Genomic DNA, 24,940 nt, shown 5'->3' with positions numbered 1-24,940 from the left:
TCTTGGAATTGCCCTGAAAATCAGGAAGGGGTTCAGTCACAATGAAAACTCAGCAGTATTGAATATGTGTAAACCAGGGGGCCAATGTGGAGTTTATTCAAAATGTTGCCTCTGTACTTTGAGACTCCAAATAAAATGATTTCCAAATGAGAAAAGTGGGTTTATGTATTTTTTCCTAATATCTTTAATTATGACAAGTAAACAAAAGTCATGACTTAAACAAGTAAGTTTCCTGTTAATTGTGAAGACAGCTGACTTTTTTGTTACCTTTACAGTGTAATGTGTTTATGAGGCATGTCATTTGGAGTTCTCTTGATTGTAAGCAAAAGGAAACCTAACCCAAAGTGGTTTAAATGACAAAGAGACATGACAGAGAATAGTAGACAAATTCAGCACTTAAGCCAGACTTGCTCCTGGGCTTAGATGGTATGCCCAGGATCCAGTTTCTTTCCACCTTTTGGCTTTCCTTGCTGGTGTGGACTCCATTCTCAAGTAGGCTCATGGGTCCCTGGAGTCCCAGGATGGCTGCCCCAGGTCCCAGATCTGTTTGTAAGGACATCCAGTAGAAAAGAGCACCTCTGCTTGCTCAGTATTGTACTTCCACTATGGCCGTGACATCAGTCTCACTGGCTTGATTGACTGTGCTTGGGTCACGTGCCTCTCTCAGAGCCTCTCTCCACTGGAGTCAGAAGAGGATATGCTGATTGACATCAGCTAATCAGAATGCATCTTGGGGTGCAGGGAATTGTGGGGTTGGGAGTGGCGAGGGGTCAGTCCCACCCAAACAGCTTGGCTAGAAAATTTAGAATATAACAGGAAGGAGGAAGAGGGAAATGGATGTTGAGGATGCAGGCAACTAAATGCTATGGAAAAATTGTTCAGCTGCCTTAGGATAATTTGTTTTTTGAATGGCGGTGATTTGTAGGTCTTTCTTGAGCTTGCCTGATTCGAGGGCATAAATGATTAACCAGATAGTCACTCTAGAATTAGAGCTTTATTTTCTAGCTTATTCATTAACATGGAACCTTATGGAAACCATGATCTTGTCTCGTACTAGTGGATTGATTTATACTTTAATGTCTTACCTCATTTTCTTGAGGTTTCATTTGAGCTGTTAGACCAGTATGATATTAGTGGCCTGTTATCTTTGATCATGAGTCATTTACTTTCTGGCTCCAGACTACCAGGTACAGTTGACCCTTAAACAACAGGGGTTTGAACTGTGTGGAGGATTGGTGTTCCTCACCCCTGTGTTGTTCAAGGGTCAACTGTAGTATCACCCTTTTAAGAATTTTACTCACAAACTGCAGAGCAGTTCCTTGCTTTGTTCTTTTCTGTAGTTCCAGAGGAGATCCCCAGCTGTCCTTAGGATTAATCAGTTGTCCTTACACTTCCTAAGATGTCTTTCCCTCTGTGTTATCCAGGTCCTTCAACAAATGCTAATAATAGTAAGCATACTTACAGTGTGTCAGGCACTGTTTTAAATGCATTGTATATATTAACAGTTAATCCCATAACAACTATGAGAGAGAGTATTGTTATCTACAATGTATAGATGAGGAAACTGAGGCACAAAGAGATTAAGTAGCTTGCCCAAGGTCACACCGCTGATAAGTGACTGAAGGCAGACTGGCTCCAAAGTGTATACTCTACTATTTTTTTTTTTTTTTTTTTTTTGCCTCTCACTGTTGTGGCCTCTCCTGTTGCGGAGCACAGGCTCCAGTTGCGCAGGCTCAGCAGCCATGGCTCACGGGCCCAGCCGCTTCGCAGCATGTGGGATCCTCCTGGACCGGGGCACGAACCCATGTCCCCTGCATCGGCAGGCGGACTCCCAACCACTGCGCCACCAGGGAAGCCCCTACTATGTTTTTTTATATTCAGTAAAATGAAAAATGATTCAAAGCTCACTGGTGTAGAGAATTGATGATGGGTAATGCAAACATGTTAAAAAGATCTTTAGAAGGCTCAGAAATGCATCCTGTGGCTTGAAGAAGCCATGAGTAACCACGAGAAGTTACTGAAAAGAAAACATGCTGCCTCCAGGATAAATAATGTGGGGAAAAAAAAAAAAAGAAAAACAAAAAAAGGAATTGCTTTTAGTGAATCCAGAAGATACCAGGAAAACCACCTGTTCATGGAAGAAATTATCTTGCTTATTATCTGACTTCCCAGTTCTGTGGGACAGAAAAGTCTCTGAGCTCTCTAAGAAGCCTTATAAGCTGATAGCGGGAGTAACAGATCAGACCAGCACCGTCTAGAACTGTGGTTCTAGAATTTGAGTGGTCTTCAGAATCACAGCACAGATTGTGGGCCCACTGCCAGAGTTTCTGATTCAGTAAGTCCAAGATGGTACTTTGATAATTTACGTTTCTGACAGGTTCCCAGGTGATGCTGATGTGGCTGGTCTGGGGAATCCCATTTTGAGACTGGTGTAGAGTATCTGTGGTCATCTGGTCTACTTTCTTGGATGTCTGAGGCCATTTCATCTAGAAACAAAACAAATGAACAAACAAACCAAAAACAAACTCACAGATACAGAGATCGTATTAGTGGTTACCACAGGGAAAGCGGGGTGGGTATGGGTGAAAGAGGTGAAGGGGGTCGACTGTATGGTGAATGGATGGTAACTAGAATTGTGCTGGTGATCACTTCATAGTGTATACAGATGAGGAATTCTATTGCTGTAAACCTGAAATTTACATATTAAAGAAACCCTTTAATTTTTTAAAGAAAGGTAAAAGCTAAACATTTTTACAAGTGATGGGTGTTTATGGTTTAGGTTATATTTTGTGGAATCAACACAAATTAGGGAAAGTAGGAAAAGTAGACTTTTTAGAAGTGCAACATTTAGCTTGAAAATATTGATAGAGTAATTAAAATTAATACCTTTATATCAGTACTCATAAATAGTGAATTTAAAAAATTAGGAGGCTATGTACCAAAATATTCCATGTTTCTTTCTGAGTAACTTATTTCTTATTTGTATTTGAACTTTTTCCTGAAATAAATAGGAACAATTTTGTAATTAGGAAAAAAAAACATAAAAACATCTTAACATCTAATATCACCTTCAAAAGTTTTGATTAATTTTTCTCCCAAAATAATGGCATAGAGAAGTAGTAGGAGAAAGCCTGTGTATGAATGGACATTTAAAAAAATGACAGAAATTAAAAACAAGATTACTTTGGGAGTTGTCACTTATCAGCATTTATGAGATAAAATTTTGCAGGAGAGCCTTTCTGCTAAGGTACGGACATGGGAAAAGAAATTGACCTTGAGTTTATGTGGTTATAGGGAATGAAGAACAGCTGAGAAACATAGGAAAATGAGGTGAAAGCACCTAATTGTATCTTTTACATTACATGGATAGAGTAAGTAACGCACATGAGTGGCTGTATGTGTAAGCCAGATTCCCTTTAAACGTAAGTATTTATTTGAGTGACCAAGAATTTTGGTGGAGCATTTAATCAGCTAAAGCAGTGATGTACTTTAAATGTCCAGATCAGTGCTGTCTGAAAGAAATATAATACTAGCCACATGTGATTTTAAATGTTCTAAGTAAGATATTTCACTTAATCGGACAATCCAAAATATTGTATCAACATGTAATCAGTGTAAAAAACTTACTATAAGTGAGATACTGTACATTTTTTATACTAAGTCTTTGAAATCCAGTATATATATATATATATATATATTTTTTTTTTTTTTTTTTTTTTTTTTTTTTTTTTTGCGCGGTACACGGGCCTCTCACTGTTGTGGCCTCTCCCGTTGTGGAGCACAGGCTCCGGGCACGCAGGCTCAGCGGCCATGGCTCACGGGCCCAGCTGCTCCGCGGCACGTGGGATCTTCCCAGACCGGGGCATGACCCCGTGTCCCCTGCATCGGCAGGCAGACTCTCAACCACTGCGCCACCAGGGAAGCCCCAGTATATATTTTATTTCCCATGTTTCACATGGTCATTTTTAGTCTCACATGGCCAGTGGCTGCCGGTTTGGACAGTGGATCTCTAGTGCCTTCACGTAGATGCTTTTATTGGTGAAAACTTTATAGATCCTGCTGAACAAATGTGGGCTTTAAAATCCCTATCACGAATTTGGTCTCGGGTATAGTTGTGAAGCCATGAGTAGTTGGCCACTTGGCTAAATGTGAATTTAAATTCTGATGAGGAATAACCCATCAATTGAATCATTATTTTTAAAATAATCACTCTTTATATGTGTGTGTGCCTTCCACTTCTAAACTTTTATTAAATGGATGCAAAGTAGCAACAAAGATCCTCCACAACATCCACACTCTGCTGTTTCCGCTGAAAACTTTGGCGTTGTTCTTGAGCTCGAACACTATTTTTGGATGCAGAAGACTCAATAGCAGACTTGTGTAAACATGCATATTCCAAGGTGTCCACGCTCCCTCCAAAAAATTGAGATTCACTTCAGTGGGAGGGAGCACAGTAATCTCCATTTTTAATGCATACAATACTCTTTGAGAAACACTCTCCTGTGACATGGTCTAAAGTGTTCTCACTTAATATTGAAATCTTATTATCCTTGAGTATTCTCACCAAAGTGAAAATCAACTTTTCATCTCTCCTTTAAAATATTAGTCTGCCCTTTCCCTCTAATAAGTAGGTCACAGTTATGTTTTGATATCTCAGCACCTAAGAAGGCTTAATGTTCTGCCTGAACTGAGTAGAGAGCTGTCTCGTGGCAGGAGGAACACATTCTTGCTGTAATCCCTGCCCTCATTATAGCCCCTGTCTGGGTGCATCTTCCTGCAGGAGGTGATGGAGGTTCCCCCGCCTAACCCCAGCCCCTAGAGTTGTTTGGGCCTTTTAATTTGTAGTCTCCAGGAGGGCAGAACATTTCTTGGGGGCCTAAATTAGCTCTCTAGTGCTAATTAAAATTAGTGGGGACTCTTCAAAAGTTATAGATAAAAAAATTCAGGCACAGGGTTTTCTCAGGAGGAAAAGACTTGGATTCCATACACTGAGAATTAAAGCAGAACTTGCCGTCTACTTTCTGCCAGTTGACTGCAAATTTCAATCTGTCATTAAGGTTATATACTTAAATTATTTACTTAATCCCCAAATAGATAGACCTGTGCATATATGGTGGAAACTTATTTTAAAACTATGGGGAGGGTGGGAGGGAGGGAGATGCATGAGGGAAGGGATGTGGGAACAGATGTATATGTATGACTGATTCACTTTGTTATAAAGCAGAAACTAATTAAAAAAATGAATAAATAAACTTAAAAAAAAATGGAAAAAAAAAAAAATAAAAAAATAAAACTGTAAAAGATTTTTTAGTTTACCTTTTTTGAGAGATGTCTTATTGTCTTTTCTGCCTATAATCATGAATTTTTAATTAAGTGGTTTAGATACTGGCTTCATATTTTTTAAGATCCCCTGTGCTACGGTGGTTTTACTAGAAACTTCCCAGAACACGACTGTTAATTCACAATCGATCCCCCCTGCCAAGACTGAATACACAAACAAACAAATATATGTAAAATATTTTACTTCCTTCTAGTGGAAGTATGGTGCCACCTTGCTATTGAATATGCAAAGAGATCTATAAAACATGGTCTGGAATGATCTAATTAGGAAGATAAAACCTATTTACATGAAACGTGAACTAGTATGCAAGTGCCAAGAAAGTAGTGCAGGCCATTAGTGCTGTAGTAATTTAGAGGGAAGGAAGGATTGATCTCAAGAGGGAAAAAAATAAGTCATTTTAAGAGGATGGGTCAAGTAATGAAAAGAGCATTGGAACTTGGAGAGAGAATGGAGCCTGAACCCTGGCATGGCTGCTTCCGTTTCCACTGCAGCAAAACAGAAGAGGCCTTTCACTAAAACAGAAAGTGCTTTGGCTTCTCAAGATGACACACCACCTTGAGCTTGGATTCGTTCCTTGAAAATTAAGCTAGAGCTTTTCTTATTTGCATACTCATCACCCTGTTCAGATGGAACACTTTTATGCCCCAAGGGAAAGGCTTCTTGCATGATGGAGTGGATATTTATAGTTAGGATTAACAGATTTAATAGCTACCCCGTCTTTTTCCCCATCTACTCTTGAGGCTGTTTGCCTAAATTATGCATTATTTGGGATTATTTTTGAGAACGGCATGGTCCCTAGTGCCACTAAATACACCACCCATTAGTTGTGAAATCTGAATCTGAAAGAGCATTTCATATCAGAGAGGTTCAGGCAGGCTAGTGAAGAGAAGGTCTGTTTAGGTCATTACAAGTAGTCCTGGATTATACCCTCAATTTATTTTCTATATACATAAGGCTTCAGTAGTTTCCTGACTGTAGGACTGCAGGAATCTTTTCTTTCTTTTTTGAGTAGAGGTTCCTCAGATTTCCCTCCCCTCTCTTTCTTACTGTTGTAGATGACGCCCTCCTGACTTTTGAAATCAGCTTGGATTTCCGCTCCTGTGCCTTATATTCTTCAAATTTTCTTCTCATCTCAGCAACGGCTGAAACTCCATAGCAGCTGAGATGAATGATCCTGGCTGGGAGAAACAGCCTACTTACTATTCCTCTCCTTCATCAAACCTCTTAACCACACGCCATTCCTCTTCCTAACCCAGCCCCCATTCCTGCCCTTCAGTCTCTTTCAAGTTTCATTCCTTAGGTCAGAGAACTTCTCAATCCTCATCCCCTTACTCATCTCTTACTGCACCTTAGCCTTTGTCTTAACTTCTCACCCCACCAGAATATTTTCCTTAAGTCAGTTCCTTACTTTTGAGGAACTCCAGTCACCATTTCTAGGGGATAATCCCATAGACTTTATATGCTTGATTTGTGATTGAACTTAGGGAATGTGACCTGTCTTTTGTTGGAGACTGCCTAGGTAAGCAAAAGAGGAAAAATTCATGATTTTTCTCCTCTCTTCTACTTTTCCTGGCTCTCTCTGCATATGTGCACCCTCCACCCACTGCCATCTGTCTGTCTTTTAAATATCAGCTTTATTGAGATATTATTTACATACCATAAAATTAACCCCTGAGAAGTGTACAATTCAGTGATTTTTGACATACTCACAGAGTTGTGCAACTATCACCACTAATCCCAGAACATTTTTATCACCCCTCAGAGAAGTCGCATACATATTAGCAGTCCCATTTTCACTCCTCCCCAGCTCCAGGCAGCCACTAATCTAGTTTCACTCCTCCCCAGCTCCAGGCAGCCACTAATCTAGTTTCTGACTATGGATTTGTCTATTCTGGACATTTTATCTGAATGGAATCATACAAAATGTGGCCGTTTGTGACTGGTTTCTTTTACTTAGCAAAACATTTTCAAGGTTCATCCGTGTTGTATAGGATGTTATCAGTACCTCTCTGTTCTCTTATGTAAGTAATAGTGGTAGGTTAGTGAGGAAGAACAGAAAAAGTTCTATGAAAGTTGCTGACAGCATAATACTGTGATTTTAGTTGGCAATTGCCTGGGAATAGATGGCAAATACCTCGTAGGCATCTGAAAGTGCTGTAGAGTTAAGTACTTCTTCATTTACCTGGATGTGGTCATCAGATAAGCCTCCTGGTGGGTGTTCGGTCATCTCTTACGGTCATCTTTGTTCCATCTGTTAAATTCACTTATACCGTTTAACTCTTTTGCCAGTTTTCTATCAAAGTGGACCTGTGAGCAGGTAAAGAAGAAAATATAAGAAGGTAAAAAGAAAATACATCATTTACATACAGGGCATTTATAAAGTCCTGTCCACTTTAAAAACATGTCCCCCAATGAGAACAAGCTAAGAGTGTCATGAAGTAGGTTTTATATTAACAATGGCAATTCAGATAGCTAAGGTTTTTATTTAACCACCATCTGCGGCAGTAACATTCAATATAATTTTCTAATTTGTAGAGAAAATTGATGCTGGGTAGATGTTAAATAGTTTCTTAAATTATGTTTTGATGTTTGACACCAAGTTGATTAAAGAAGATGGCTTTGATTATTAAACTGCGTATTTGTCGGTAGTTTTGACACGATCACATAAATAGTAACCCAGTGGGAAGGTTCTGGGTAAGAAGGTAACAAGGTGGTTTGTGTGTGCTGATTGGCTTCTCTGGAAAGAATTCTGCATTCACAATTATTTGGGGTTAGTCCTTTCTGGTTTTCAGGAACAGGGATTCACTTGAGTGTCTGAACAAAAAAAGATAGTGTGTGGTGGAGTGGGGGTGGGGAGGTTACTGCAAAGTTTCAGGTGCACGAGCCCCAGGAGTCCATTAGTGACTGAGGCTGCTGTAGGGCTGGAGGTGATCTTCATCTTTCAGGTGGGGCGGGTACCTCATGGATGGGAACCCCCTGCATAGTGCTGGTAACTGCTCATCATAACTCAGCTCACCGATGGCTTTGGTATGTTGTGGTTCCAACTCTACCTCCTGCCGATCTTTCTCTTTTGACATCATTGCTAAACAACTCAATATCCTGGCCTTCTCTGGTTCAGATCTCTGTGAGGTTGAGTATGGAGTTGGGGCTCTGATTGGCCTGGATAATATTTTTATACCAGGTCATGACCAACTGGTTACTTACGAATGATTACCTTTAAAAGAGTTACCCAGAACACTGGTGAAGAGCAGGAAGCCATACGTATAAAACATACTAGCTGCGTTCATCCACGGATTAGAGGGGATTCGGCTGGCAGTCGGAGGCTATGGTTGGCATTTCTTTTTTTTTTTTTTTTTTTTTTTTTGCGCTGTGCGGGCCTCTCACTGTTGTGGCCTCTCCCGTTGCGGAGCACAGGCTCCAGACGCGCAGGCTCAGCGGCCATGGCTCACGGGCCCAGCCACTCCGCGGCATGTGGGATCCTCCCGGACCGGTGCACGAACCCGCGTCCCCTGCATCGGCAGGCGGACTCCCAACCACTGCGCCACCAGGGAAGCCCTGGTTGGCATTTCTAATGCAGAATTGTGGTGTGGTGGGGGAAGGTATTTTATATTAGGGCTTTTGGGGAAAGATATTGGTATATCTTGTGTGACCAAGGGAAGAGCTAAGCAGCCAGTCTGAGGGAAAGGCAAAGTGCAGACAGGCCCCGGAACAACAGAAATTAGGGCTTTCCATCTCTCAATCTCTTGATTTTAGCTTCTGTCTCTGCCCCTGCAGGTGGTCTTCCAGGTAGCAGGAGATGTGGTTGCCATGTGCCCCTGGACTTTGCTATCCACCACTTGCCCCATTTTTCTAGTTCCAGTTGGAAACGTTGGGGCTGTTTGCTAAGGAGGATGTAGTTTACGAGGCTTTGGTCACAGGACGACTCCTGAACCGGTGCACTGTGGTGTAGGGTGTAGAGGGATGTAGGAACACAGTAGCTCTCCCTGGAACCACATGGAGGTCCTCCTGAAAAAGGGAGTGGGTGTTGGGCAGATGGCAGTACATAACGGTAAATGTTCACGGCATGTTTTCAGATAGATTGATGTCCTTGATTCAGAGGGAACACTATTTTATAAAAATGGCAAGATGACCCTCACCACTGACTAATAGCTTCCTTAAAACAAAGCAACAAATAACCTTACAGCTTCCTTTAAGATCTTTGAAGAAGTAAACAAAGAGAAATGAACATTAGCGTGTCAGTCTTTAGAATATGTCTTATTAGAATAAGCTGTTCAGTCTGTACCTAAGTTAATTTGTGAGTTTGCTTGGTGATTTAGTGACTTGGAAACAGTCTATCCCATTCTTTCTTCTGGGGCCTCAAGGACCAGCACATTCTTAGAGTATGACAGGTGCCCAGTAATACAGTGTCATTCCAGAAATTTTAGCAGTATAGTGACGTAAGTACAGTATTAGCATGTTCCTTACTGACATGTAATCTATTTCGGGAAAATAGGCTGTATGTATAAAATAGTCAGTGCATGCGACAGTATTACACAAAAGTGTTGTGACACTTCCCCAAAACCTGAATCTTGGTCTCTTCATTTTCTGGTTGATAGAGATGTCCATTTTCCACAATTCTTATCTCTTCTAGAGTCTCATTAGGTAATTTTCAAGGGAAGTTTTAATCTCTTTCTTGCACACCTGTGAATTTTCAGAACCCTAAGGTACTGACATAATTGGGTGATGGGCACATGTTACTGGGTGAGGCTGATAAAAATTTTGTCACATAGGTTTAAATTTCTGCAGACTCCTTTGATTTCTTGAACATGCGTGTGAAATTGCTTTATTAGCCACATCATTGTGTCCATAGGCATCGTAAGAAACAGATGGACTGAAGTCAGGGAGTTGCTGGGCCATTTTCCAGGTCCCTGGACCCTCCCTGCCTTGCATGTTACCGTTTGGATCACCCTGTAAGTCTTCAGCAAACCCAAGCCCTCTCCACTGGCTCCAGCCTGAGCCTTATTAATTTTGTGTGTGAGCTCAAGGTGGATGTATCCATACTTTGTCTCTCTGGCTGACTGCTAAACTCCTCAAAGACAGTGACAACGAGTAATGTTTTTTTTTTCCGGCATTCCTCTCATAAGTCAGAATACGATTATGTACTTTTACTTGTCAGACTGAAGAACTGATTCATGATCAGAACTACTAAGTATCACTTCATTTGGGGAAAATTTCTCCCTAATTTCTGTAATACCGTTGAAAAATTAGTTCTACGTTTTTAAGAATTTTACATTAAAATATATTATAAAATAATGCCTTGCATTGTATATTGTATGTTACAATGCATGCATTGTTAAAAAACAAAAAAGAAAGAAAGGAAGCCCAAACACTATGGAAGTAGACAGTGAATGTTTCCCCTTCCCCAAACCTGTCTCCATCCCTAAAGATAATTCCTTTTAAAAGTTTGATGTATATCTTTTGGGATATTTTCCATGTAAATTATTATAAACAGTAGCAGGACCAATTGATTGGTAGAATCTGGAGTTTAGTCTTTTCCCCACCAAAGAGGGGACTGTCTTAGATTTTCGTTCTTGGAGGAGCCGATCTCCGTACTGCATTGTCACCTGAAGAGAGGCTTTTAGAAGTTTGGGACATTGTTTGGAAGCTGGTACAAACCATTCTGCAGTGGAGCAGACATCCTTCCACGATGCTCTCAGGGTGGCATCTGGCTCCTTTTGTGCTGCACATGTCTGCCCCTAGGGTTTTATGCTTTTTGGCCAGAAGAGCTAAAGCTAAAGATTTCTTGATTTGTCTTCTCCTCTTTCATGTCACTGAAGTGTTTCTGGACCTCTTCTCTCGTTGTCTCTTTGCCTTCCATGTTTCTGGGATACTAGAGGTGCTCAATGGGGGGCATCTCTAAAGAGGCACTCACTCCTGGGTGGGCCTGCAGTTTGCCTGTGTTCTCCTGTGTGTCATCATTAGCCTCAAGTGGGTGCCGGCAGTTGGAGTTTGAAATTTAAGGGTTCATCACAAATTTGTAATTGCTGGCCACAGTTTTCCTCCTGGAATACTGTATTGTGACTTTAAGGACATAGGGAATTTGGCAAATATGGTGGCCACACACACGACAGAGAAGGAATTGCTATCATTGTAGTATATGATTCCTAGAATACTTCCATTTTGCTTCAACAGCCAAAGGCCACTCATCTGTCCCCTAGACTAGGCTCCAAGTGGACTCGAGTGCTGTTGTCATGATGGTTGTGTTCACTGATGTATAATTTAAGCCTTTTCTTCTGTGGTTAACAACAACAGAAACAATCTAGTAACTTTCTGAATCCATGGGGCTAGCGGCCTGTCATTTATCCAGCTTGGGCCCATGGTCAGTTTTTACCTTTTTTCTAGCCAGGATGTGGGTTTGACAGTTCCATGGATTGATAGTCCTGAAGCTGTGTTATATACTGATGTTGGAGAAATAAGTTTACAGACCACATCTTTTAGCCCTTTGTGTGTCTCTACTGTGAAAATACAAAGTCTTGTACCTGGAACTGTTCGTCCTGCAGAGGATCAGTGTGTACCTCTTGCTTTTGCCCTGAGCCCCTAAACGCACCATCCGTGGAGCTGTCTCCATGCATTTGAGGGAAGGCCGGTATTAGTAGGGATGCTTGTAAATAATGGAGAGGTATTTAAGACTGCCTTGAGAATTATGGGATGGAGAGGAGGCGAGGCTGGAGAAGGCACTTGATACTAATTTGAAACCCAAAACCCCTGACACTGAATTAACAGGTGTGCTTGTGCTTTCTTTGTGCATTTAATCAGCTGTAATCTTCAGGTGTGCCCACATGGAGGTTTTTTTTTTTTTTTTTTTTAAACTCCCTCACATTCAGGGAGCCATTTTAATTGGCACACCCAACACCGTTATTATCTGAACTGAATTTTATCATGAAGGATGAAGTTTCTATGTTTTTTAAACTGAATGGAGGACTTTAGAGTAATCACGTTGATCTAATCTATAACTAACTTAAGATTTTGAAAGAAAAAAATTTGAGCAAAATATCAGTAAGAAATATAGTTTACATGGCAGTCTAGTACACACATAAATTTATGTCCAGATCTTCATTGACTTACGATAAGGTTATGTCCTGATAAACCCATCAGCAAGTTGAAAATGTCGTAAGTCCAAAAAAAATGCATTTAATACACCTAACCTACTGAACACCATAGCTTAGCCTTGCCTACCTTAAACATGCTCAGAACACTTACATTAGCCTGAATCTGACAAAGCCTACTTTATAATAAAGTGTTGTGTATCTCATGTAATGCATTGTTTATGCTGTACTAAAAGTGAAAATGAGAATGGTTCTAAGTGTATTGGTTGTTTACCCCTGTGACCGCCTGGTTGACTAGAGCTGCTGCCCAGCATCACGAGACAGTATCACACAGCATATTGCTAGCCCAGGAAAAGATCAGAATTCACAATTCAAAGTATGGTTTCTACTGAACGTATATTGCTTTTGCAAAGTTTAGTTGAACCATTGTAAGGAACTGTCTGTATGTGGGTATATGTGTGTGTGTGTGCACCCACATTTCAATTTCACAAAGTAGTGTTTACCTGTATTTCATGAGATGCTCTGATATTTTTCATTCTATTTTTTTTAAATGCTAGTATTGATCCGCTAATTAGAGTTTATAACCAACAGTGTTGGAAAACCCTGTGCTAACAGGTCCATTTGAAAGAACATCTAAGTGGTCTCTCTGTTTTTAAGCTTTATGAATCATGATTATTAGAGTGATTACTTGATGTTTTTGTTTCATTCATTTATTAGTGAATGAATGAATAAATGAAATCTTTATTGAGCACCTACTATGTACCAGGCACTGTGATTAACATGAGAAATGCAGTTGACCCTTGAACAATGTGGGGGTTAGTGATGCCAACCCTCTGTGTCAGTGAGAAATCTGAGTACTGTATAACTTTGCAGTTAGCCCTCTGTATCATGGTTCCTCTGTATGTGTGGTTTTGCATCTGCTGGATTCAACCAACCGTGGATCATGTAACACTGTAGTGTAGTATCTACTGTTGAAAAAAATACACATAGAAGTGGACCTGCACAGTTCAAACCCACATTGTTCAAGGGTCAACTGTATAGAGATAGGTTATGAAGTGAAAACAAGCTTGTGGCCAGCAGAAAAGATTTTCAATTCTCACAGAGGAGAGGCAATGTCAGTAGATGGAAGGGAGTTACAGACTGACCAGGTGGTGCCCAGAATGGCACAACAGTGCCCAGCTGTCTTGGGGAGCCATACAGAAGTGCAGAAGGAACTAGAGGGAGAACCCTAGAAGTGCATGAGGAGGGCCTGGAATGCCATGCCAAGGAGTTGTCTTTATCCTTAAATTTAGCCTGTGGTTTTCAACATTGAGTTTGGGAGAATTTTTATTTTTAAGTAGAATTGTATTTGCTACCTTAATATGTAAAATGGCAAACTTGGAGCCACTCTGGATGAAACAGAGTGACCTCACCTGGGTTTCTACCCCCAGGGGTCCTGAGCCTTCTGGTGACTTAACCTGAGAACCATTGGTAGGATGGCACTTGGGTCTCAGCAGGAGCCCTCTGGGGACACCATGGAGGAAGGCCTAGGAGAAAAGCTAGATAGAGGGAAGCCATTTGGGGAGACTGTCCTGTTTGTCTGGATGAGATGAGTAGGAGGCCCTGAAACTGGGGCTGTCGCCAAGGGTTTGAGAGAGCAAGGACTTAAACTGTTAATCAGAATCCCTAGGGCTTGCTCTCCAGTGGGCTGTGGAGGGGATGGGAAAGGAAGGCGGGAGGAGCATGAATTTGGTTTTGGTTATATGAAACCTCATGCTAAGTTTTTTCTTCTGGGTTCCAGATGCCTGGGGTATCTTGAGAGCTGTATGGGGTATTTTGGTCACAAATATGCAAGGCAGGCCACTGTTCAGTATTTTGTTTTTGTTTTTGCTCTATCACATAGCCTCTAGTTTTCAGGATTATACCACGTTTTCCTTAGCTTGCATTTGCCTATATTCTCCCCAGCCTTTGGAAAACACATGGGCCCCAAGCTCTCTCGTCTGCCTCTCTGCATGTCCATGTGTGGGTCCTCCTAGGACCTGAGCACCCGGCTGTTCCTAGGCTTGGATTCAGGCATCCAGAACCATCCGTCACAGGGCTGATGCTGAGAAAGGAAGAGTGGCTTTAGAGGCCTAGGGTCTGAGATTAAATCCCTGCTCTGCTACTTACTAGCTGTAAGGTAGTGGGGCAAAGTTACATCTATAGGCTGAGAATCATAATATCCTCCCTGTGGGATTGTTGCGAGAACTTTAATGTGGAAGCTGCCTAGCTCAGCATCTGCACGAGGTAGGCATGGGTGGGAGGTGCTAATTATAACATTGCACTAGGAAGACAAATCTTCTGAAGAGAGGTCTCCTCTCTCCTCCTACAAGGAGTCCTTCCATATTAAGAAATGCTACATTAATACATGGTCGGAAGATCAGAAGTCAGGGTGCAAAAGCAAGAACATTCAAAGGATGCCTGTCTGATGGCCTAAAGATAGTGCCGACCTGTGGCTTTGTTTGCTGTGGTGTTTAGAGGGCATTTGTGATTCCAGGCCTTCTTCTGAGGAGTAGGAAAAGCATTGGAAAAGCCTCCTTTTTAATTAAAAAAAACCTAATATGTTCTTCGCATTTGCATCTTCTCTTGCTGCATTTTCCTGTTTTGGGTTTGTACTTAGTGCACATTAAAATGATCAGAACCCTAAACATTCATTGAGAGAATGATTTAGGGGAAAAGTTCCATAAAAACATTTAAAAACTTGGAGTGGAGGTTGAGAAATTTATTTTTTTCCCTGCAAATAACCAAGATTGGAGGGAGGGAGCGATGGAGATGGGAGTGGGAGACCTGTGTTGCTTGGAGGGGGCGGGGCGAGCTCAGCATAGAACATCCAAGTCGAGTAGGCCGGCCGGCACTTGCTGGGAGAGGGTTGATCCTTCATGGGGGTTATTAGGTTTGGTGCTCTTTCCTTCTTGTTGAGACAGCTGTAGTTTGGTATCAGGAGATAATAAAGAAGAAATATTGCTAGATTTTCAGGGGGATTATTTGTAATACTTAAAATTTGTGTATCATTTTCATCTTGGGGAAGATTATAAAAATATTACTTAAATATTAAGAGCAGTCTTTAGTAGGGGGCATTAGCCCCCATTTCACAGATTTCAGTCTGAGATTTTCTGAATTAGGTTGTTATTTGCCCCAGCCTTCCTACTTTAGTAGTAATATAAATCAGAGGCCCCTGCGTTCCAGGGCGGTAATTGAAAGCCTCTGATGCCTATCTTTGACCTATCTTCTCTAACTCTCTTGTAAATTGCCCTCCTTCGCATAAGTATTTGTAGGTATCTGAATGCCTTTTAATTCATGAAAAAAATATCTTGTACCTCTTCCTACAGTTACTCCATATCAGAATTATGAGTAAGACTCTGAGATACCTTGCGTAAACTTAGAAGATTAGAACTGCTGGAGGAACAGAAATTAGAGCAAAGTTTTTAGAGTTTTTTTTTTTTTTAAGTAACGAATACTCATTTATGACATCAGTGGTGATTGAGCTTATTTTAAAACCTTTCCTCATAGAGCCAAACATTACCTATGTTTAACAGGACAGCTGAATCAAGAATCAGATATTTTACAGAGTTCTTTCTTCTGATTGTCACACGCAAGAGAAATGTGACCAGTTTAAAAAGGGAGGCCTAAGTGACTTATTTTTAAAAAAGGTCAAACATTTATCTGTGTTAAATAGTATACTAAAAAGATATGGTGGTATGAATTACCTTATAAGGTATGGAGGTATAAAATATATCCTAGATATGACTGTTGGTAGGTTGTAGAAACAACTTGAAAAACATTTTTAGAAAAGGGGTATGTTTATATTTAAGGAAGGATGAAATTAAATAAGTGAAGGTATCCTGGGATACCTGGGCACTTTATTTAACGTGCCTACTATCACATTGCTCTTCTACTGTTAGAGAAAAGCCAGGCATTAAAGATGGGCATTATATTCTAGGGAAAACTTTTTTTAGGTCCCAAAGCTTTTCACGGCATTGACAAAAGGGCTTCAGCTGGGAGGCTGTTGTCAGTATTGTTTCTGCAGTCAGGAGATCGAGGTGCTGCTGGGCTTGGCTGGTTGAGACTTTAGAGAAATCATGCAGCCTCTCTCAGCTTCACTTTCATTTGAAAAATGAGGAACGGTCTGGTTAGGTATTCTAAGGTCCCATAGGCCTCCAAGAGTGTGGGGGCTCCTGAGGAGTTAGCAGGCTGCCTTCCTGTGGTTACCAAGGTGAGTTTTTGGCCTCTTTTCCCAGTGGTTTCTGTGTACACAGTGAGACCCAAACTGTGTATAGGGATGATAGCAAACTTTGTCCTTCTCCAGGAAATGATAAATGCCATGTGACTCTGACTCAAGTCCTAGTCTCTTGTTAATTTTTTGTAAACTTTTTATGTTTGATGAGTCAGAAATGCAGGCTCTGGTAGAATGTTAACAAGACTGATTATAATCACTTCAAATTGCAGGCCCTTCTCCTGTGTAATGATTTTTTCCATTCGCCTTTCCATAATCTTACATAGGCAGGATAGATAGAGGGACGCTTTGATCAGTAAGAACTGTGATCTGTTGCTTCATGAGCCCTCGTTACACTAAAATTATTCTTAACAGAAAACTATGTATGTGCACACATTCAGAGGGTATCAGCAAGTCTGATTATTTCATGAGAGTTGATGGAGTATCACAGAACCTTAGGAGTACGGAAAACTCCTGTTAATATTGGCCAAGGTGATCCTGTGCACATGTGGGCCTGCTCGTGGACGCACACACCACACCCACACCCAAATTGTATAGATGTGTGCATGCCTGCTTAACTATGATGTGTTGCTACTGACTCTTCCTAAACAACCAAAAACTACTACAGATTTGTGTTTTGGGGATTCAGTCTCAAAGAGGCTGACTGAAAAAATAGTTTTTGAACAATTTCATGAAGGGTGGACTTGCAGAGATCAGGAGGCCTGACCCTAGGGGTAACTGCAGTACATAGAGGTTACTCTACAGCACTCTGTACACAGATGCGGGGCTTGGAGGCAATTTGGAGTCAATAAGTACTTTATTGGGACTTCTGTTGTAAAAATGACAGTTGGCAGGATTCCAGTACAGTTTTTTTTTTTTTCTTAAGAGTTGAGGAGAGGACTTGGAGGGATCAGTGTGTTGGTTGATAGCATTTGAGAACGTTTTGTTTGAGTTTGGAGTCATAGACACGTAACATGGCCTTAGATCAGCTTTTCTTCCCATACCCAGTAGTCGATTCCCACAGAATCAGTACCAAAGCTTTTTAATTTCATTTAACTTTATTTTTAATTGTGGTAAAAAAACACATAACATAAAATTTACCATGTTAACCATTTTTAAGTGTACAGTTCAGTAGTGTTAACTATATCGACATTGTTACGTAGCAAATCTCTAGAACTTTTTCATCTTGCAAAACTGAAACTCAATACCCATTGAACAACAACTCCCCCAATTCCCCCTCCCCCAGCTCCTGGCAACCTCCATTCTACTTTCTGTTTCCTTGAGTTTGACTACTAGATACCTCACGTAAGTGGAATCATACAGTACCCGTCATTTTATGACTGGCTTATTTCATAATGTCCTCATAATGACTTAGCAGAATGTCCTCAAGGTTCATCCATCTTGAAGCACGTGACAGGATTTCCTTCTTTTTTAAGGCTGAATAGTATCCCATTGTATGTATGTACCACATTTTCTTTATCCATTCATTCATTCGTAGACATTTGGATTACTTCCACCTGTTGGCTCTTGTGAATAATGCTGCAGTGAACATGGGTGTGCAAATATCTCTTTGAGATTCTGCTTTCAGTTCTTTTGGTAAGCCCAGAACTGGGGTTGCTGGATCATATGTAATTCTATTTTTAATTCTTTGAGAAACCATCATACTGTTTTTCACAGCAGCTTCACCATTTTACATTCCCATCAACGGTGCACAAGGGTTCCAATTTCTCCCCATCCTTCACTGAAACTTTTATTGTTATTAAGATAAGATGTAGTGGAAAAAGATACCATCGTGGTCACAATTTGTGGTTTTCCTGGTGGATGGTAATTTAAAAGGGTGATAGAAATGGTAATAAAAAGGTGAGTGGAGAGGTGGTTATAGGTGAGCATGGCAAGTTTTAGAAAAGAGCTTCGTCTCTCTCTTCTCTCACTTCATTCTTTACCTGTCGTTAAAGTGCTACTTATAATGAATAGATTCATTCATCAGATGTGTTTTAAAAAATGCCTCCTGAGTAAACTATTCCCTCTGAACATCATAAGCATAATTGAGGGTTTCCCTGGTGGCGCAGTGTTTAAGAATCCACCTGCCAATGCAGGGGACACAGGTTCGATCCCTGGTCTGGGGAAGATCCCACATGCCGTGGAGCAACTAAGCCCGTGCGCCATGACTACTGAGCCTGCGCTCTAGAGCCCGTGAGCCACAACTATTGAGCCTGTGTGCCACAACTACTGAGCCCGCATGCTGCAACTACTGAAGCCCACACACCTAGAGCCCATGCTCTGCAACAAGTGAAGCCACTGCAATGAGACGCCCGCGCACCACAACGAAGAGTGGCTCCCTCTCGCTGCATCTAGAGAAAGCCCGTGCACAGCAACGAAGACCCAATGCAGCCAAAAAAAAAAATAATAATAATAATAGAGAAAAATCTAGTGAAGAAGACCAAGAGAAAGGGGGACTTTGAACAACAGACCTTGGGATTCAGTTTGTTTGGGGCTGACTGTGTGTTTGGGTCTCTGCTGGGCTGAGAGGGTGAGATCAAAGGGGCCAGTACCACAGCCTGGGGCCTCCTTGTCTCTCAGCTGGTACAAGTTGGATGTCAGAGAACACACGGAAAGATATGGGTCATCTGCCACTTAGTACAAGCCTGTCGGCTCCAACTTGGTGTTGGATCCTGGAAGGGAGGCGGGAGAGGGGATGAGGATGCCCTTTCTCTGATTTCAAGCCCTGTGCCCGCTTCACTGACCGAAAGGCTCAAGAAATGCATGCCACTGCCTTTGTCCTCAGCCCCTGATACCTTCAGGTTTTCCCTGGAAATGAAAGAGGCAGCAGGAATTCAGAAGGCCTGCTTTCTGATTGCTGGTGCGCAGTAACTTACTCTGTGTCTCTGGGCATGCCGCTCTGTGCTTCATTTTCCTTCTCTGTAAATGAGATGGCTGGCTCAGGTGGGTGAAGTTTGACAAGGACCTTCTTGACACCTGTTCAGAGTTCTAGCTCTCATCTCCTTGTGAAGGATTAAGGTATGGATGGGGGGTGTTACATAAGGTGGAACAGGCCCTGCGGTGTACCATATGGTGTCAGCTATCTCACAGAGCCCTTGTTCTGTTCAGGCTTCTGTTCACTGTGCAGGCTTCTGAAATGCCTAAGTCGCTTTTAAACAGTTGTTTCTTAGAGGATACTGGGCTAGGTGTGGAGTGAAGGTTATGTAAGACTTGCATCTGCCCTAAAACAGATCATGATGTATTTCCAAGAGCATTATATCTAGAGGACCCTGGAGATTTTCTATTTTAGATCTCTTTGTTTTTAGGGAGAGCATTTTGAGAAGCCAAGGGCCGGGCTCTGGGTCAGCAAGGCCAGTCAGTGTCAGAAGCTGAGACTGGAGTACACTTTTCACTTCTCTTGAGTCTGTAACGGGTGCATTCTCCATTATTTTAATTAGGTAGATAAGACTGGTGCCCAAGAAGAGATAAGCAAACTCTAAGGCAGCACACAAAAGGTGCCAGACGATGTGGGGCTGACAGTATGGGTATAGGGTTTCTGAAAAGGAGCAATCATTCCAGCTGGGATAATCTGGGAAGCCTTCCTTGAGGAGGGAAGTTTTGAGTTGGGCTTGAAGGATGGGTGGACTCTAGACAGAGAGGGAGAGGGAGAGGAGAGGGGAGCGCCACGAGCAGAGGCGGGGAGATGAGAAAGCCCGAGACAGGTGGTGGGGATCAGTTTGGCTGGGGCAGAGAGACAGGAAGGAGGAGGGGACGAGGACTGACATTTATTGAGCATCTGTCTGGCGTCAGGCACAGTGTCTGGCCCTTCACCTGTGTCGTCTCAGCATGCTGAGTGGGGGAATGACATCCTGACCAAGCGCTCACTTGAGGACGTCACTTTCTCCCCTCCCCATCTGTACTTGGGACCTGTCCTCCTTAGAGTAAAAGTCAGTTACACTTTGATCTGGTGGGAAAGTACCTGGTTTCAAATGGGGAGAAAAAGAAAACAGGGAAGGATTGTCAGGTTCTGTAAAGAAGGTCTCTGAGGCTGTTGATAGTATTTCATTCTTCTACTGTAAGCCTGGAGCCTGCCTCCCAGTTAATGGCATCTGGCGGGCCTTGGCGCTCCTGAGTGACTGGGCTGACCATGAATTATTCAGGGCCTGTACCCAACGAGTGGCTGCCTGGCCAAGCCCTGTGGGAAGGAGGCTGTGCTGTATCATTGAGGGATCAGCAGAGGCTCAGGTGCAGAGGATGAAGAAATGATTGCACCCTTAAAATATTTCACGCTTTAACATGCCAGGGCTGCATGCACTGTTCCATGGCCCTGAAGCTGGGTAATCGGTGCCTGTTTTTCAGAGTGAGAAATCACATCCCCCATGCCCAGTTAATAAGTGCAGTAACCTACACACTTGTGTTAGCATGACACATGTTGTCAGGGATTTGGTGAGAAGCCACATTAAAATTGCAGATAGGATGGTATGGCAACGGAGAGCATTCGGGTGGAAGGAACCCCACTCTGCTCTGTTCTTTTCTCAGCCAAGGAGAAGAATGCTGTTGTTGATCCGTTCAGAGTGGTACTCACACCAACTCTCACTAACCTCACTTGTCATGCATTATCACATCTTTGCATTTGTGTGTACATGTCTATGTGTGTTGGTGTGTCCTGTTTCCTCCTCTGGGCCAAAAGTGCCTGCAGAGAAGAAATCACTTCTTATGACGCTGTGGGTCCCTCAGATGGCCTGAGCTGAGAACACAGTAGGGCTGAGAACTTGTTGGGTGGGTTGGCTTTTGCTCTGTGCAAACCAGGAGCGGCGGGGCCTGTGTCTTGATGATGAGGTTTGCATCCCTCACTCCCTTCCTTTTCTTCCTTTCCTCTCCAGATGCCTGTTCAACCTGCTCTTTTCACCCTTTCTCATTACAGCCAGTCTGTGTTAAGCCCTGGAAAAGATAACCTGGGTGTGGATACCTGTGGGCAGGGTCCAAAGGCCTATTTTCACAAAGAATAGATTTGTATTTCCTCTTTTCCCATTTCTTTCCCACGAGCCGTGCTACCAGGAAACAGCGTCTTGTCACTGTTCCATCTGCCCCTTTGTAAAACACTGGCCCGATGGCTCTGAATACCTGTGTGTGTCACCCTTTTCCCTCCAAGTTGGAGGTGGGGAGCAGAATCAAAAATCCTGGGCAAGAGCAGACCTGGCCCCAACTGCATTCCTCAGATGTTCTTTCCTTTGAACCATTTTACCTGTGTGGAGGAGCCCAGTCTTGGCTCTGGCTGGTGTTATATATTCACAGGCATAGCAACACACCTGTTTGCCAAAGGTGGGGCCTCTGGACTGGAGCATTTCTTTTGCCTCTGCGGGGAAGCTTTGCATGTGCAGATAACAGATGAGATAAGAATGCAGGATAAGGTTTGGCTGGGGTAGAAGATTCAATAAACTGCATTCCTTCCTTCCCCCGGGACCTTGGGTGCTTGTTACTGAGTGTAACTTGCCATTTTTTCTCCTTCTCAGCAGAGATGTCAGTGCTTTGTATTCAGTTCTGCTGTGACCAGTGGAAAAAGAAACAGGAAAAGGATATGAATAAAAATTAGATTTGCCCCGGTATTTCAGCCATAAAACTATATGATTTTGTGGGGGGGGGTGAGTGTGTGTGTAAAGAGAGAGAGAGATCCATTTGTCCATCCATCCATTCATCCATATCCTCCAAGGCACAGAGATAGCAATTGTTGTGGATGGAAAATACCTTTAGCCTTCCCTTTAATCTTTGTTCTACTTACTCTGAGTCCCGAAGTATCAAATCTGATAGCCCCACCTCAAACAAACATTGGCCTTTCTAAAAACATAGGCCTTTTATAACTTGTTTCATAGTGTTGTGTTCTTGCTATCTCTGAGATATTACTACTTTTATGACTATAAAATACGATTTTGAATATGCCTTTCCCAGTGCATAATGGGGTGAGTTACAGAGAGGGAATGGGGTTTGTGAGTACTTCCCAGATGGAGGACTGGTCTTGCTTTTCTGAACTGTCCTTGTCCCAAAATCCAAAGGGGTTCCCAGCCTGAGGACAGTGATTCCACGTGGAACCTATAACATCCTCCAGCTGGTAGCCTCCTTGGTGAAGAGGTAGGGTAGAATTCGTTTTTGAGATTTCCTCTATGAGAAGTTTAAAGACTAGTAATCATAGCTGCTATGATGGTGCTAAGATCTTTCTAAACATTTAACTCAATTATAGAAAAACTCTTTGAGGTTGGTCGCATTATTGGGCCAGTTTTTCAGGCTCAGAATCACCAAGTTAGAAAGTGGCAGAGCCAGCTTCCTAGATTCCAAGTCTGTTTTTAACGACCTTTCCTCCTCTAGCTTTGCATTTCCAAACCCTGACCCAAACACTCAGTGGGCAGTGCTCTAGGGGAAAATATGGGGGTGGTCTCAGCCCTGATCTAGGAGTCCTGTGGGTTGTGAGGGGAGGGGAAGTGCTGCTGACTGCTTCCAGCCACCCAGGCTGTAGGCCCTGAGAACGGAGACATTCTGGAGAGCTTGGCAGGCACAGAAATGCCAGTGTCACAGATGTGTCTGCCAGTGGGACATTGTGAAAATTGTTCTTTGGGGTGGGAAAAGGAGGTTTCAGATAATTTCTTGTTTTCTGGTTTTGGCTAGATTTCATGGTTGTATGCTTGGTTGGTTGGTTGAGTTTTCTGGTAAGTGGGGCCGTTTCCATTGAAAAAGGGATGGGTTCTAAGAGAAGATGCATCCTGAGGCAGGCTTTGGGGAGTAAGGCCAGCCGTAACTAGGTAGTTATCGGGTGGGAGGCTCTCCAGGCATTATATATAGTAGAAGTAGAAGGAGAATGATCACGTTAAGGTTCAAGACTGGGGGAGGTGGGCAGGAGCCTCCTGGAGGAGGGAATGGGTGGGCCAGAGAGGTAAGACAGAAGGAAAATTGGGGAGACGAGACAGAAAGATAATATAAGTTTCAGCTGCAGGGAGCATAAACGCAGTAGTATGGTTTGGAGCCCGCTTGTCTATTTGGCCACATGGGTGGAAGAGGATTATTTTAGTAGTAGTATTTTGGTTTCCTATAAAGAAAGGCTCAGGAGAAATTGGCTGTGGTCGTCCAGCTGTCGAGGGATTTGACCGCGATGAACACGAAAGGCAGATGTGGAAACAGCAGTAGAAAGCGGCAGAGAATTTGGCAAGATAGTTTGTATGTGAAACCTTGTTGGTTCACTCCCTGTTCCTACCACTTCTTTCCCAGCTCTTTGGGTTGGCTTTTCAAGTCCTTGAATGTGTTCAGATCCCATCACATCTTAGCATTTTGGGCATCCTCTCCCAGACATTTCAATCTTGCTAATGTTCAGATGTTCAGGAAATGAACACCCCATGTTTTACCCTTTCAAGCTTGCTGTAATGCAGGAAAAGCAATCTTTTTTTTTTTTTTTTCTTTTGACCTCCCAGACTACATAAAGCCTCTTGGAACAAACAGAGGTTCAATCTTACTCCCTTAGTGTTCCCCTTCACGTGCTACATGCTAAATCATACAGAATCTTAGTTATAGGTCCACCAAGTATGAGAAAAGGAATAAGACAAGACCAGACAAAACCCATTCACAACAAGGGAACCCTGCAAGTAGCAACTTCTGTGTGAACCAGCAGAGAACGTGCCTGGTCCTGACCCAAACTAAGTGTTGTCTAGGTTCGTGTGGAGGCTTGCTTGGGTTTTAGGTTTACCTTGATACCATTTATCGAGTCTTAGGGTTTTTCTGAAAAGCGTAGACACCATTAGTAAGCTGATAGTATACTCTGAGTACATAGGAGAAACATCGCTCGACCGATAGGTCTGCCATCTAGGTGTGGCTCTGCCTCAGCAGCTGTGCGGCCCTGGGCAAGACACTGTATCTTTCTGAACCTCTGTTGCCTTGTCTGCAAAATGGGCACAATACCTACCTCACTTGAGAAAATGTATATGAAAGCTACAGGGTGCTGTAATAATGTGATGTTGCTGTTATTATGGCCGTTCAGCTTATGTGGAGATTGAACTCAAATCACTCATACATTTAGAACCAGAAGGAGTTTTTATGACCATAGATTCCAACCTGTTTGATTTGTGGGCGAGGATTGCAAGGCCCAGGGAGGTAAGGCACCTGTGCAATTACTTAGCTCCTTGGTGGTCCTCAGGAGTTGGGGTGAGCCTGAGAACCTGACTGTGGTCTTGAGTCTTTCCACCACACCACAGCACTTCTGATTTGTGCTGTCTACAGATAACCATAGCAACTTGGCTTGACCTTTCTGGCATCACAAGGATAGCA

General features: G+C 42.5%; 1 protein-coding gene across 5 annotated transcripts in view; it reads left to right on the top strand.

Moving 5' to 3' along the window:
- Positions 1-24,940, top strand: part of SPTBN1 (spectrin beta, non-erythrocytic 1) — a 197,909-nt gene that overhangs the window by 58,679 nt on the left and 114,290 nt on the right. The gene's annotated exons all lie outside the window — the stretch shown is intronic.

The sequence above is a fragment of the Mesoplodon bidens genome (assembly GCF_964165515.1).
Source record: "Mesoplodon bidens genome assembly, chromosome: 14".
Classification (NCBI taxonomy): domain Eukaryota; kingdom Metazoa; phylum Chordata; class Mammalia; order Artiodactyla; family Ziphiidae; genus Mesoplodon; species Mesoplodon bidens.
Note: the sequence above shows the minus strand (reverse complement) of the source record. Positions and strands in the feature narration are given on the sequence as shown.